The following is a 12753-nucleotide window of genomic DNA, read 5'->3' on the forward strand; positions in this document are numbered from 1 at the left end:
ACAATATTATTTCAAGATTAGATTTTGCCAATTCATTTTATTTGGGGTTTCCAGCCGGTACCACCCAAAGGTTACAAATTATTCAAAACGAGGTGAGACAGCTCATTTCTAAACTACGAAGGAGGTCCCATGTTGATATCAGTTTTGAAACAACTCTACTGGCGGCCCATAAGATGGGACACAATTCAAGTATTGTTGTGTTACTGTCAAATCGCTCACTAATTTGGCCCTATACTTCTTGGACACACAAACCAAAAAATGTGTGCCAGGCAATGCAATGAGGTTAGCTGGGTTAAAGTACCTAATCATATCTAAATACTGGACAGCCGGAGTTTTTCGGTGCTGGCCCCCATGTGGCGTAATTCTCTCCCATAGTACCTGCTAACGGAAAGCGATTTCCTTAGATTTAAAAACTACTAAAAACGTGGCTTTTCAGACAAGCATGTAATGTAGACTGCGTTTCCAAGCGTCAGTAACCCAGCAATCCTTGCTTTAGCCTATTTAGCACTTGGAAAGCCTTGGTGATTGCGCGTTTTATTAAGTGTATTCAACATAACATCTGATGCTCCTCAACGATGTCACCGCACCAGCCCTCCTCACTTGGATGTGTTCAAGTCCTCTTCCCCAGCTTGTGTCCCATTCCACACCCAGCCTGTGATCCATTCCATACCCAGCCTGTGATCCATTCCACACCCAGACTGTGATCCATTCCATACCCAGCCTGTGATACAGCCCACATCCAGACTGTGTCCCTTTCCACACCCAGCCTGTGTCCCATTTCACACCCGGCCTGTGATCCGTTCATACCCAGCCAATGATCCATTCCACACCCAGCCTGTGTCCCGCTAATTGCCTATCCCCATGTATCCAGTCTCTGGTTCAAGAGGACCAGAGTAGTTTTATGCAGAATAGGTCCACACGTCACAACATCTGAAGATTCCACAATGTCGTTACACCCTCGTCTCATCCAAAGGGCTGAATGTTTCTGTGGATGATCAATTTTGACAAAGCCTCTGACTCGTCTGCTGGGAATACTTTGATGTTTTGAGAAGATGGACTTCAGTACCCGCTTCTTAGCTTATTCACAACTATTACATACTAGTGTGACTGATAGAGTAAGAGTGAGTGGCATTTTACCTGCTTCCTTCACTGAGAGAGGAAGCAGACAATGGTGACCTCTCTCGCCCCTTCTGTTTGCACTAGCTTTTGAAAACGAACACACAATTCCAAGGTATTCATTGGACATCGGAGATGAAACATAGCCTCTCTCCATATGTGGATGACCTTCTTATCTACCTTTCAAAATCCACCTCTATATTTCAATCTATTGGAAGCTAAGCTGGTAATGGGTGTCATTGCGAACTAAAAGATTTCTCCTTTGTACAGATTCTTGGTTATTATTGCCCTGAGTTTTTGTTTATCTTACCCACTAGAGGCTTGGCATGGTGATGTGGTGGGATGCCCTTATCCCCACGGAGAGATGGCTGTTTCTACCAGATACGGTTGATTCCCCTTTAAATACCACAATCTATTGTACCTGAGCAAAGAATGGACTTAGACTCTTCCCTGCCATTCCTCAGATATCACTCAGTAACAGGTACGTTCCTCCACACTATATGGAACTGCCCAAAAATCAAGGTTTTCAGTGAACAGGTCTTTTAATACATTGCTCGAGCGTTGGACTGGTGTGTCCTACGCTCTTATAAGGTAGCTTTACTTCGTATTGTATTCATGATGATTTGGGTGCAACTCACAACACCAAGATCTTCTTATGTATACCATAGTCTTGCACTGCCTCAGTGCGATAGAGAGTGCATAAAACTGGAAGGCTCCAACTTTCAGAGTAATGAGAGCCAATAAATGCATGCTTTACATGCGTCCATCAGGGGCCACCAGGAATGTTACAAGCACACGACAGAATCCGATTTTACGTGATATTTGACCCCAATTGTCTAGAGGGAATGACACACCACAGCTAGATTACTGAGTCTGCGAGATGCCAACCACTGTAGCTACGATATAGCTCAAATTCACAGGTGCATCTTTTCATACTTCCACCTATAACGAAACGTACATTCGAACAAGACAATGTAATACCTATGATGGACTCACAGGTATTATGCGTGGTAAACAGTCAAAATATCGAGTTTTTAATTTCGACCTACACTTATATCGAGTTGCTAATATCGATGGGACAGAATATCGATGTCCAGAATATCGATGGCCAGAATATCGACCCTAAGGTAAGTAATATCGAAATTACTAATATCGATAGCATATATATCGATGTAAGTAATTTCGATTTACTAATATGTGTTAGAAATATTAGTTAAGTATTTAAATTAATTGTTATAATATGTGTTTAATATGTTTTTATAATTTAAAAATATATAAAAGTAAATAATATGTTTTACTACCACAGCGGGTTGTGGGTTTATAGGGGAATAGGGTGGGAAGTAATTTATTTGTAATTAAATAATTATTTTTCAATGATTAATTTATTTAGCAATTAAATATTAATTGGCAATGATTTATTTTAATTGATTAATTGATTAATTAATTGATAATTTATGTATATTTTAAACTAAATTATATGTTTTACTACCATAGCGGGTTGTGGGTTTATAGGGGAATAGGGTGGGAAGTAATTTATTTGTAATGAAATAATTATTTTTCAATGATTAATTTATTTTGCAATTAAATATTAATTGGCAATGATTTATTTTAATTGATTAATTGATTAATTAATTGATAATTTATGTATATTTTTAACTAAATTATATGTTTTACTACTGGAGCGGGTTGTGGGTTTATAGGGGAATAGGGTGGGAAGTAATTTATTTGTAATATTAATTAATTTTGGGTAAAGGGGTATTTTTAGGGTTCAGGGTCAGTTTTCAGTTTTTGGGTAAAGGGGTATTTTTAGGGTTCAGGGTCAGTTTTCAGTCCTTTGGTAAAGGGGTATTTTTAGTGTTCAGGGTCAGTTTTCAGTTTTTGGGTAAAGGGGTATTTTTAGGGTTCAGGGTCAGTTTTCAGTTTTTGGGTAAAGGGGTATTTTTAGGGTTCAGGGTCAGTTTTCAGTTCTTTGGTAAAGGGGTATTTTTAGGGTTCAGGGTCAGTTTTCAGTTTTTGGGTAAAGGGGTATTTTTAGGGTTCAGGGTCAGTTTTCAGTTTTTGGGTAAAGGGGTATTTTTAGGGTTCAGGGTCAGTTTTCAGTTTTTGGGTAAAGGGGTATTTTTAGGGTTCAGGGTCAGTTTTCAGTTCTTTGGTAAAGGGGTATTTTTAGGGTTCAGCGTCAGTTTTCAGTTTTTGGGTAAAGGGGTATTTTTAGGGTTCAGGGTCAGTTTTCAGTTTTTGGGTAAAGGGGTATTTTTAGGGTTCAGGGTCAGTTTTCAGTTTTTGGGTAAAGGGGTATTTTTAGGGCTCAGGGTCAGTTTTCAGTTTTTGGGTAAAGGTGTCACGGTCCAACGGCTCCTCCGGATCGAACGATGCTATATGGGTTCCACCTCCAGCTTTCTCCGTGCTCAAGGAATAATCTAACACAGAGCACGATAGTAAGCAGGCGAGGGATAAAAGGTCCGGGACTGGAAACGAGGGTAGATGAGGTTTCTGCAAAGACACAAAGAACACACAGTAAGAAGGGGATCCTATGCTTCCTGTTTCTTATGAATTCTCTTCTCCTCTGACCTCTTTCCTACCTGATACGTCTCAGGACCTCTCTCTTCCAAATACAAGATACTTTCTCTCAACGACTAAGTTTTCTGGAAAACACAAGAATACACACACATGTTACATACACTTCCCTCCCGCAAAGCTGACTACAATTCTTGGCGTGGTGTTCCTATACCTACCCGTTATTTTCCAGTCCCTTGCTTTAAAAGGTTCTACTTGGGCGTACAGGTTAAGGATACCAATGCCACAAAATTCACTCGGAAACAAAGAGTAGAAAATATTCGACTGTTCTGGTTCGATACCAAGTATCCTCTTCACCAGCTACTACGGATGGTATGTTTGGAACACACCCCATCAATTAGGCAACTCTTACCAGTCACTGGATCCGAAGAAATGTTCCTCCGAAACCTACCATGACACCCTGACCATGAGAGGGTGCAATCCTGCGTCTCTCACGTCGAACGACTTCAATCGGGTTCCAGAACAGATCGACCTCTTGTCAATAGAGAGGGTGCAAATCCAGCGTCTCTCCCGAGAACCAAAAAACTCCCAACACCAGTGAACAAAACAATTTCCCAAAAACAGTGCCGCACTCGGGAGGGTGAAATCCGACGTCTCTCCGAATGCAAAAAAGAAACGTGTCCAAACAAAGTTCCCGAAAATTCACGAGAGGGTGCAATCCTGCGTCTCTCGGTTCGGGTAGATTCAATTTCCCAGGATAAGTAACCCCGCAGCCGCGGGTTACGGTAATACACTATGGAGCCCTAGTAATCCAGAATACAGTCCCAGATGCTCTCGACTCTGATCTCCGAAAAGACAAAATTACGTGCACCGCACTCCGGTTCTCACGGGTTTTTATGATCTCATCCCGACTCGATGCTCGCTGAGCTTTCTGGGAGTTGTAGTTCCACTATCACTGGGTAGGCACAGGTCGGATCCTGACAAAAGGGGTATTTTTTGGGTTCAGGTCAGTTTTCAGTTCTTTGGTAAAGGGGTATTTTTAGGGTTCAGGGTCAGTTTTCAGTTCTTTTGTAAAGGGGTATTTTTAGGGTTCAGGGTCAGTTTTCAGTTTATGGGTAAAGGGGTATTTTTAGGGTTCAGGGTCAGTTTTAGGTTTTTGGGTAAAGGGGTATTTTTAGTGTTCAGGGTCAGTTTTCCCTACTGTTGCACCCACTGGAGTGGGAATAGTAATTATTGTTAAGTAATTATATATTATATATGATTTATCATTTTATTTTTTTATTAAATATGTATTATTTTTTTTAAACAATTATTACATATATTTAAATATGTTTAAGTAATTAATAAGTATTATTTACAGTTTTTTTATGTTATTTTAAATTTTAAAAAAATCGATATATTTAACAACGATATTTTTAACATCGATATTAATTTTTCGATATTTTGGTACTTACCATGTTGTACATAGGGCGTCGATATTTTTGCTATCGATATAATTACGCCGATATTTGTGTAGGTCGAAATTCTGTCTGTCGAAATTCTGTCATAGATCCATTATGCGTGGAACCTCGGACACAGTGATGCTGGAAATAGGTGCACAACAATAATGGCATAACAAATGTTTATTATCAACATCTAGGGGACCATAGCGCCTGACAAAGGGGTGCGGGTGAGAGGCGGAGAGACTCACCTTCTACACGCCGCAGCTGGGGCCCATATGCTGTTTGTTCCTCCCGCCGCCGTAGTCATCCACCTGCACGGCCGCCGGGGAGGTGAACTACAGCTCCCAGCAGGCCGAGTGGCATACTTCCGGTATCTGCGCGCCCGGAGGCGCTGAAAGCGAGGAGGCTCCCACTGAGGAGCGGGGGACCATAGCGCCTGACACAGGGGTGCGGGTGAGAGGAGGAGAGACTCACCTTCTACACGCCACAGCTGGGGCCCATACGCTGTTTGTTCATCCCGCCGCCGTAGCCATCCACCTGCACGGCCGCCGGGGAGGTGAACTACAGCTCCCAGCAGGCGAGCGGCATACTTCCGGTATCTGCGCGCCGGAGGCGCTGAAAGTGAGGAGGCTCCCTCCGCGTCGCGGGAGAAGCCCGGGACAAGAGCGGGGCCATCTGCGGCCATCAGAGGCCAGAGGAGGCCAGGACGGGGCCATTCCCTTTGGTTCCGTACGAGGAGAAGAAGAACAAGTATTAAAGGTACTGCTACCCTTTATCTATCCCCCTTTTACTAATAGGTCCTTCCCATTCGCCATCATAGTGGTACTGTTGAACTGGTTTCTTTGGAAGATGGCTGATGATATGACCTGCAAGGGGGGTACCAGAAATATCTCCGCCCACAGTGACTTGTTCAGAGGAACGATGGACCATTATTTAAAGAGTGTAACACTCCCCATTGTCAGAGAATTAGAGAGAATAGAACGATCCCCAGCCCTGGATAGTTCTCCCACTATGTGCTCTCCTTCACAGACTGCCGATGTAGCTCCAGAGATATCATTACTGGAGGAACTAAACAAAATGTATAACCTGTGGAATTAGACAATGTGCAAATTAGTTCCCCTATCTGCGCCATAGCAACTACTAGTCCTCGGTCTAGCAGTCAACCTCAACCAACTCACAGCATACAGGATGCCCCCCTTTTAACACGACCAAAAGAAAACTCGCAATCTGTATTGACCTCTCAGCCCACTATCGCTAAAAGGAAGAGAGATGGGGTCAAACAATTGGGGAGTCAGGCCAAGCATCAAAAACTAAATCCTTATCCCGTACCGCCCAACATTCCCAGCATTGCCATATTGAATGCACCTATCCATGCTTCTTTAATGGCCTCGATCGAGAACATGATTAAGACTATAATATCCCCGTTGATGGATAAAATGGCTAGTTTAGGGGACAGGTTCACGGGTGTCGAGGAAGCCATTAAGGCCAATTCATTACTTGTAAAAACTATGGCAGGATCCACTCAATCACAGCGCCCAGCCTCCATGGAAATGCCTTAAACCTCCACACAAAGCAAGACCATTAGTAACCAACTAGTAACTCCACATGTGAAAATTTTTAATCCTCCTGTCACAACTGTACGGAGCTCTCGCCCTAGAGTAGGGCTAAACAAACAATTGACATTAAACAAGGGAACAGCGGTCAATCACAACAATATGCTACTCAAAACCAATCATCTACATTTGCCTCCAGAGGCCGCTCCTATTGTGTGCGTCCTCTCGGGAGTACCAGAACTTATAAGGGGGAAACACGAAAGTCATATGGACCTAAGAAACAAGGTTGTGTTTTGGCTAACCAAAAATAGACCTCTACCACCCAACATCGATGGCACCATACTAAGTGTCAGAAGGGTGGGTTGGCTAGGACCTCTGCGTAAGGATTTAGCGGGCGATTTGGTACTTGTCAAATTCAGGACTAAATACGTCGTTCCTTTTCTCCAATCTTGGCAGTCTCAAATAGGAGCTGGTCCAATATCTATCTGGAGCATAAGTGACTTCTACCCTAGATCATTATATGTGTAGTCGAAATGTCAAAAACCACAGAGCAACCACCTGATGGGCAGGAGTGGTCTTGTATCAAGTGGCCGTATCATCTCCACGTCTGATCAATTTGACTCATTATCTCGCTCCAGAATGTTTAGCTGATTTATTTTATCAATTTGATTTTATTTTAACATATGTAATTTGGATGAAATGCACTGGTGTATATTTATGTACTGTTGTTGCTTTTATGATTTTTATACCGAATTCGAATAAAGCTAAGATTGAAGATTGAAGATTGAACATCTAGTAGAATTTTAGGCACGATTTATAACATCTTATGATGAATTAGCATTATTAAAAACAAATAAAACTTGACTGAGATTAGAGAAAACAATATTAAAAACAGAAACTAAGACGTTACAGTTACCTTCAGTTAGATTCAAAACCCTTTCAGTGCTTGGTTTTATCCGGAACTTTAAATCCTAATTTAACCAGACCTTGATCTAGTTATTTGTTAGTAATATTATTGGTCCAAGGCAAAAATACTAAAAGGCACAAACATACACATGCTTATCGTTAGTTAATTACAGTGGTGAAATCCGGTGTTCCCCACAGAGGTCCCTCATGCCAGACCTTTCACATCCCAGAAGAGAGAAGAGCCAATATCACTATCCTCAGATATGCTACTCTGTTTTCTGTCCCAAGTTTGGACATCCACGCAAGCGCATACTGCAGACTTCTGCTGTGTTCTTTTGGCTTCTGTCCAGCTGCATCATCCCATTCAGCTCTCAGACCTTTCTGCCCCAAGCTTCTGAAAGCAAGAGTTTATATAAGAAACATATCCCCTTCTTCTATGTATGGCTGGACAAACCTTGGGTATTCTCATTCGTTCAGATCCAAATATCTCATCTTAGATCCAAGCACTTCAGATAATAGGTGACTGATTTCCTGACTTTTCCGCGTGTCTTGAACGTATCAGTCTCTCCTTGATCATTGTATTCATTTTGTACTGAAAGATGCTCCTTGCACATGCCTGCTCCAGGACAGTGTCAGACAAACATCCACGGTTTCAATAACCTGGGATGATAGCCTAAGCATGCTTTTGCAATGTCTTTGGAGAGAGAAGGAAGGAGGGAAGCTGTGGAGAATGCACTTTGGTGCATTTGACTTACTTCCAAATGGGGCCTCTTACTGTTAAGATTTTAATCATACAACTTAGAACTTAGTAGGCTTTAAAAACACACCTAGATAAAAACACATTACTTTAACATAAGGTTAATGCTTATGTGCAATGTGTAAAAGATGCTATAATTGTGATTGTGACTGAGTACAATATTTTTTGTCTGTTTCTATATGTTGAGACTTTTAATGACAATCATCCATGCTGTCACCTCCAGTTTCTTATGCTCAAACGTGCAGCCCATTTCGTGCCTGATGAAGGCATTTACTGTACACAAGCTTTGTCTTCAATCAATCAATCAATCAATCAATCAATCAATCATAGCATTTGTAAAGCGCACTAGTTACCCTTGAGGGTCTCAAGGCGCTGGGGGGTGGGGTATGCTGCTACGGCTTGAAAAGCCAGGTCTTGAGGAGTCTTCTGAAGGTCAGCAGGTCTTGGGTCTGCCGTAGGTGGATGGGGAGAGTGTTCCAGGTCTTGGCGGTGAGGTGGGAGAACGATCTGCTACCGGAGGTCTCTCTTTGGATGCTGAGGACTGTGGCGAGGGCGAGGTTGGCAGAGCGGAGCTGGCGGGTGTGGGTGTAGAAGCTGAGTCGTCTGTTGAGGTACGTTGGTCCGGTGTTGTGGATTGCCTCGTTTGCATGGGTGAGGAGCTTAAAGGTTATCCTCTTGTTGACGGGGAGCCAGTGCAGATCTCTCAGGTGGGGTGTGATGTGGCTGCGGCAAGGGATGTCGAGGATAAGGCGTGCAGAGGCGTTCTAGATGCGTTGGAGCTGTCTCGGGAGTTTGGCTGAAGCTCCTGCGTAGAGGGCGTTCCCGTAGTCCAACCTGCTGCTGACGAGGGCCTGGGTGACCATTCTTCTCATTTCGGAGGGGATCCACTTGTAGATCGTGCGGAGCATGCAAAGGGTGTTGAAGTAGGAAGAGGAGACGGCGTTGACCTGTTTAGACATGGAAAGGGTTGTGGGATGACCCCTAGGTTGCGTGCGTGGTCGGTGGGTGTTGGAGCGGTTCCCAGTGCGGTCGGCCACCAGGAGTCCTCTGAGGCCAAAGGGGTGGATCCAAGGATGAGGACCTCTGTCTTGTCCAAGTTCAGCTTCAGTCAGCTGTTCCTCATCCATTCAGCGACGGCCTTCATTCCTTTGTGGAGGTTGGTTTTGGCAGTGTGGGGGTCCTTGGTGAGGGAGAGGATCAGCTGGCTGTCATCGGCGAATGGAGATGATGTTGAGGACCTGCCGACGGGCGACGTGGGTGAGCGGTGCCATGTAGATGTTAAACAGCGTTGGGCTGAGGGATGAGCCCTGGGGTGCGCCGCAGATGATCTCGGTGGCTTCGGAGTGGAAGGGCGGAAACGGACGCTCTGTGTTCTGCCGGAGAGGAAGGAGGTGGTCCAGTCCAGGACCTTCTCTTGGATCCCAGCGTTGTGGAGGTGTGTTGGTAGTGTGTGGTGGCAGGCGGTGTCGAAGGCGGCTGACAGGTCCACGAGGATGAGGGCAGCTGTTTCTCTGTTGTCCAGCAGAGTCCTGATGTCATCGGTGGTGGCAATGCGGGAAGTCTCGGTGCTGTGGTTGCTGCGGAATCCGGACTGGGAAGGGTCCGGGATGTTGTTCTCCTCGAGGTAGCGGGTCAGTTGTTTGTTGACTGTCTTTTCGATAACCTTTACCGGGAATGAGAGTAGGGAGATGGGCCGGAAGTTCTTGAGGTCCTTGGGGTCCACCTTGGGTTTCTTGAGTAAGGCGTTGATCTCGGCGTGCTTCCAGCTCTCCGGGAAGGTTGCTGTCTCAAAGGAGATGTTGATGACGTTCCGGAGATGGGGTGCGATGACTGTGCTGACTTTATTGAAGATTTGGTGTGGCCATGGGTCTGACAGAGATCTGGAGTGGATGGTGTTCATGATCTTGAAGGTGTCGTCGTCGCTGATGATGGTCCAGGAGAGCAAGCGGTTGGTGCGGACGGTGGTCGAGGGGGCAGTGGTCTCAGTGGTTGTTGGGCGGTCGTGGCGTTGAAGCTGTCCTGGATGTCTGCGATCTTGCGGTGGCAGAAGGTGGCCAGCGAGTCGAACAGGTCTTGCGAAGGTGGGACGTTGTTGGTGTTGGAGCTGGGGTTGGAGTGTTCCTTCACAATGTTGAAGAGTTCTTTGCTGTTGTGCACTTTATTGTCCAGGCGTTCTTTGAAGGAGGCCCTTTTGGCGGAGCTGATGAGGTGATGGTGCTTGCGGGTGGCATTCTTGTGGGCTTCGTAGCTGTCCGGCGTTCGTTCATGGAGCAAGATCTACTCCAGCTTTCGGCAGGTTTGCTTGGATTCCCCGAGGTCTTCAGTGAACCAGCTGGCTTTCTTGCTGGTGGGACTGTTGGAGGGTTTCTTGAACGGGGCGAGGGTGCAGTCATCGATCCACTGTCTGAGGTGGCAGGCGGCGGTGTCGGGTCGATGGGGTCCATGGGTGGGCTACGGGCGAGGGTGGTGGTTATCTGGTCTCCAGCAGCAGAGAGGCATCTGTTGGGTGCATTGGTGCGTGGTAGGTTTCCGGAAGGTGAAGTGGATGCAGCGGTGGTCGTTCCAGTGGAGTTCAGTGTTGAGGGAGACGTGGGGGCTTGCGGTGAAGATGGGGTCAAGCGTGTGGCCGGCGGAGTGGGTGGGTGTTGTGACGAGTTGTCTGAGTCCGAGGTTGGCGAGGTTGGTGATCAGGGTTGTGGAGTTGGTGTCGTTGTTGTTCTTGAGGTGGAAGTTCAGGTCTCAGAGGAGGATGTAGTCTGTGGAGGCGAATGCCTGTGTGCTGACGAGGTCGGCGATGGAGTCGCTGAACTGTGGTCGGGGTCCAGGGAGTCTGTAGATGAGGGTTCCTCTGAGGGTGGTGTTAGGGTTGGTGAGGATCTGGAAGTGCAGGTGTTTGGCAGTGCTGAGGGTGTCGTCAGTGTTGGTCGAGACTCTGAGCGTGTTTCTGTGGACGATGGCGATTCCTCCTCCTACTCGTTGGTGCCAATAACATTATTTACAAAAAAACAGTAGATGAAGGAAGGGAGATGGGTGAACCTGACATCAGAGGTAGGTTTTAGTCAGGAGGACATGGAGGGCTATGGATAGGGCTGGACAGGCGGTATTAGAGACAAACAGGGGATAGGTTGATTTATAACAGGGGTGGATGAATTGTTAAACGTTTTATGAACTAGCAAGCCTTCAGGGAATAACTAGCTGATACATCAATATAGCTGAGGCTGTATTTTATAAGCTTTGCCCTCAATATTGTGAGCTTTTCATGAAAGTGAGCATCCGCATGCTTCAACTGGTCCACAACGGGCCAATCTCCTGCACGGATGGAGGGCCTCTACTAGCATGTTGGGGAGGTAATAGCAGACTGATTTTGCATCCCAGGTGTTGGCAGGGCACACAGTGTTCCAAAACGGCATGGGGCACATTTCTGTGCTCAGAGCAACTCTCTCTCTCTCTCTTACACACGCACATACACACACACATGCACACTACAAAGCTACAGGCACACTAATAAATAAGGCATAACATCACAACATGAATACATAATATTACAAGAGCAAATACTTATCATTACACACACTCACTACTCCCCAGGTTATGGTCATTTACACAGCAACACACCACCAACAACATACAATCAATCCTATACAGACCCTAAAAATAACATTGTCCCGAGCCAACTTCAGAGTCTTTTACCTCTGGTATCCAGGCACCCCATAACTACAACTCTAGCTAGTGCTTTTACTTTAAAAAAAAGCTCTTTATTCTATACATAGCTAAATACTACACATTGAAATGTAAATGAACTTGGAGAAACGACAAGCAATGAGATATAGGCTTTGCACAATAAACAGACCTCTACCTGTTGGCTTAAGTAAATGTCTTCATAATTAGCCACCCACTGCCTGTGGCCTTTGACAAATGGTTGTCACAATCACTAAACCACAGCCTGTGAACTCAACAGCCATAATATAACCAATAGGGTACCCTTGCCTACAGACTTAAACACAAGGATTTCACTAGAAATAAGCCACTGCCTGTTGGTTTTATCAAAGGGTTCTACTGCCTATAGGCTTTGACAGCAGTGCTTAATTGACACACCAGGGAAGGAAAGAGCTAGGGAGCTATTTACAGATTAGCAGAAGCAGGCCATCTGCTTAACACTGTCAGATGTCCGTCTGTCGTAGAGTCTATTGCTATGTATATTGAAGTAAGGAAGATCCACACGCCTTCTTACTGGTGACTTCTTCATTAGGATGGCAGCAGACAACCATGGAGCTCCCTTGGCTGTCAAAGATTAACTAACAAGAAGCTTTTCAGTGCACGGCCACTTCTCAGATATTGGTTACCCAGACAACATATCAACATTCTACATACGTCCCTGTGGACAAAACCATAGGAACGAATTAACCAAACACCAAATATAGCATCTCTCTTCTTTATAATGAATAAAAGGAGAATAACAAGG

This window comes from Lissotriton vulgaris, chromosome 2_1, assembly GCF_964263255.1.
Source record: "Lissotriton vulgaris chromosome 2_1, aLisVul1.2, whole genome shotgun sequence".
In the NCBI taxonomy this organism is placed as follows: domain Eukaryota; kingdom Metazoa; phylum Chordata; class Amphibia; order Caudata; family Salamandridae; genus Lissotriton; species Lissotriton vulgaris.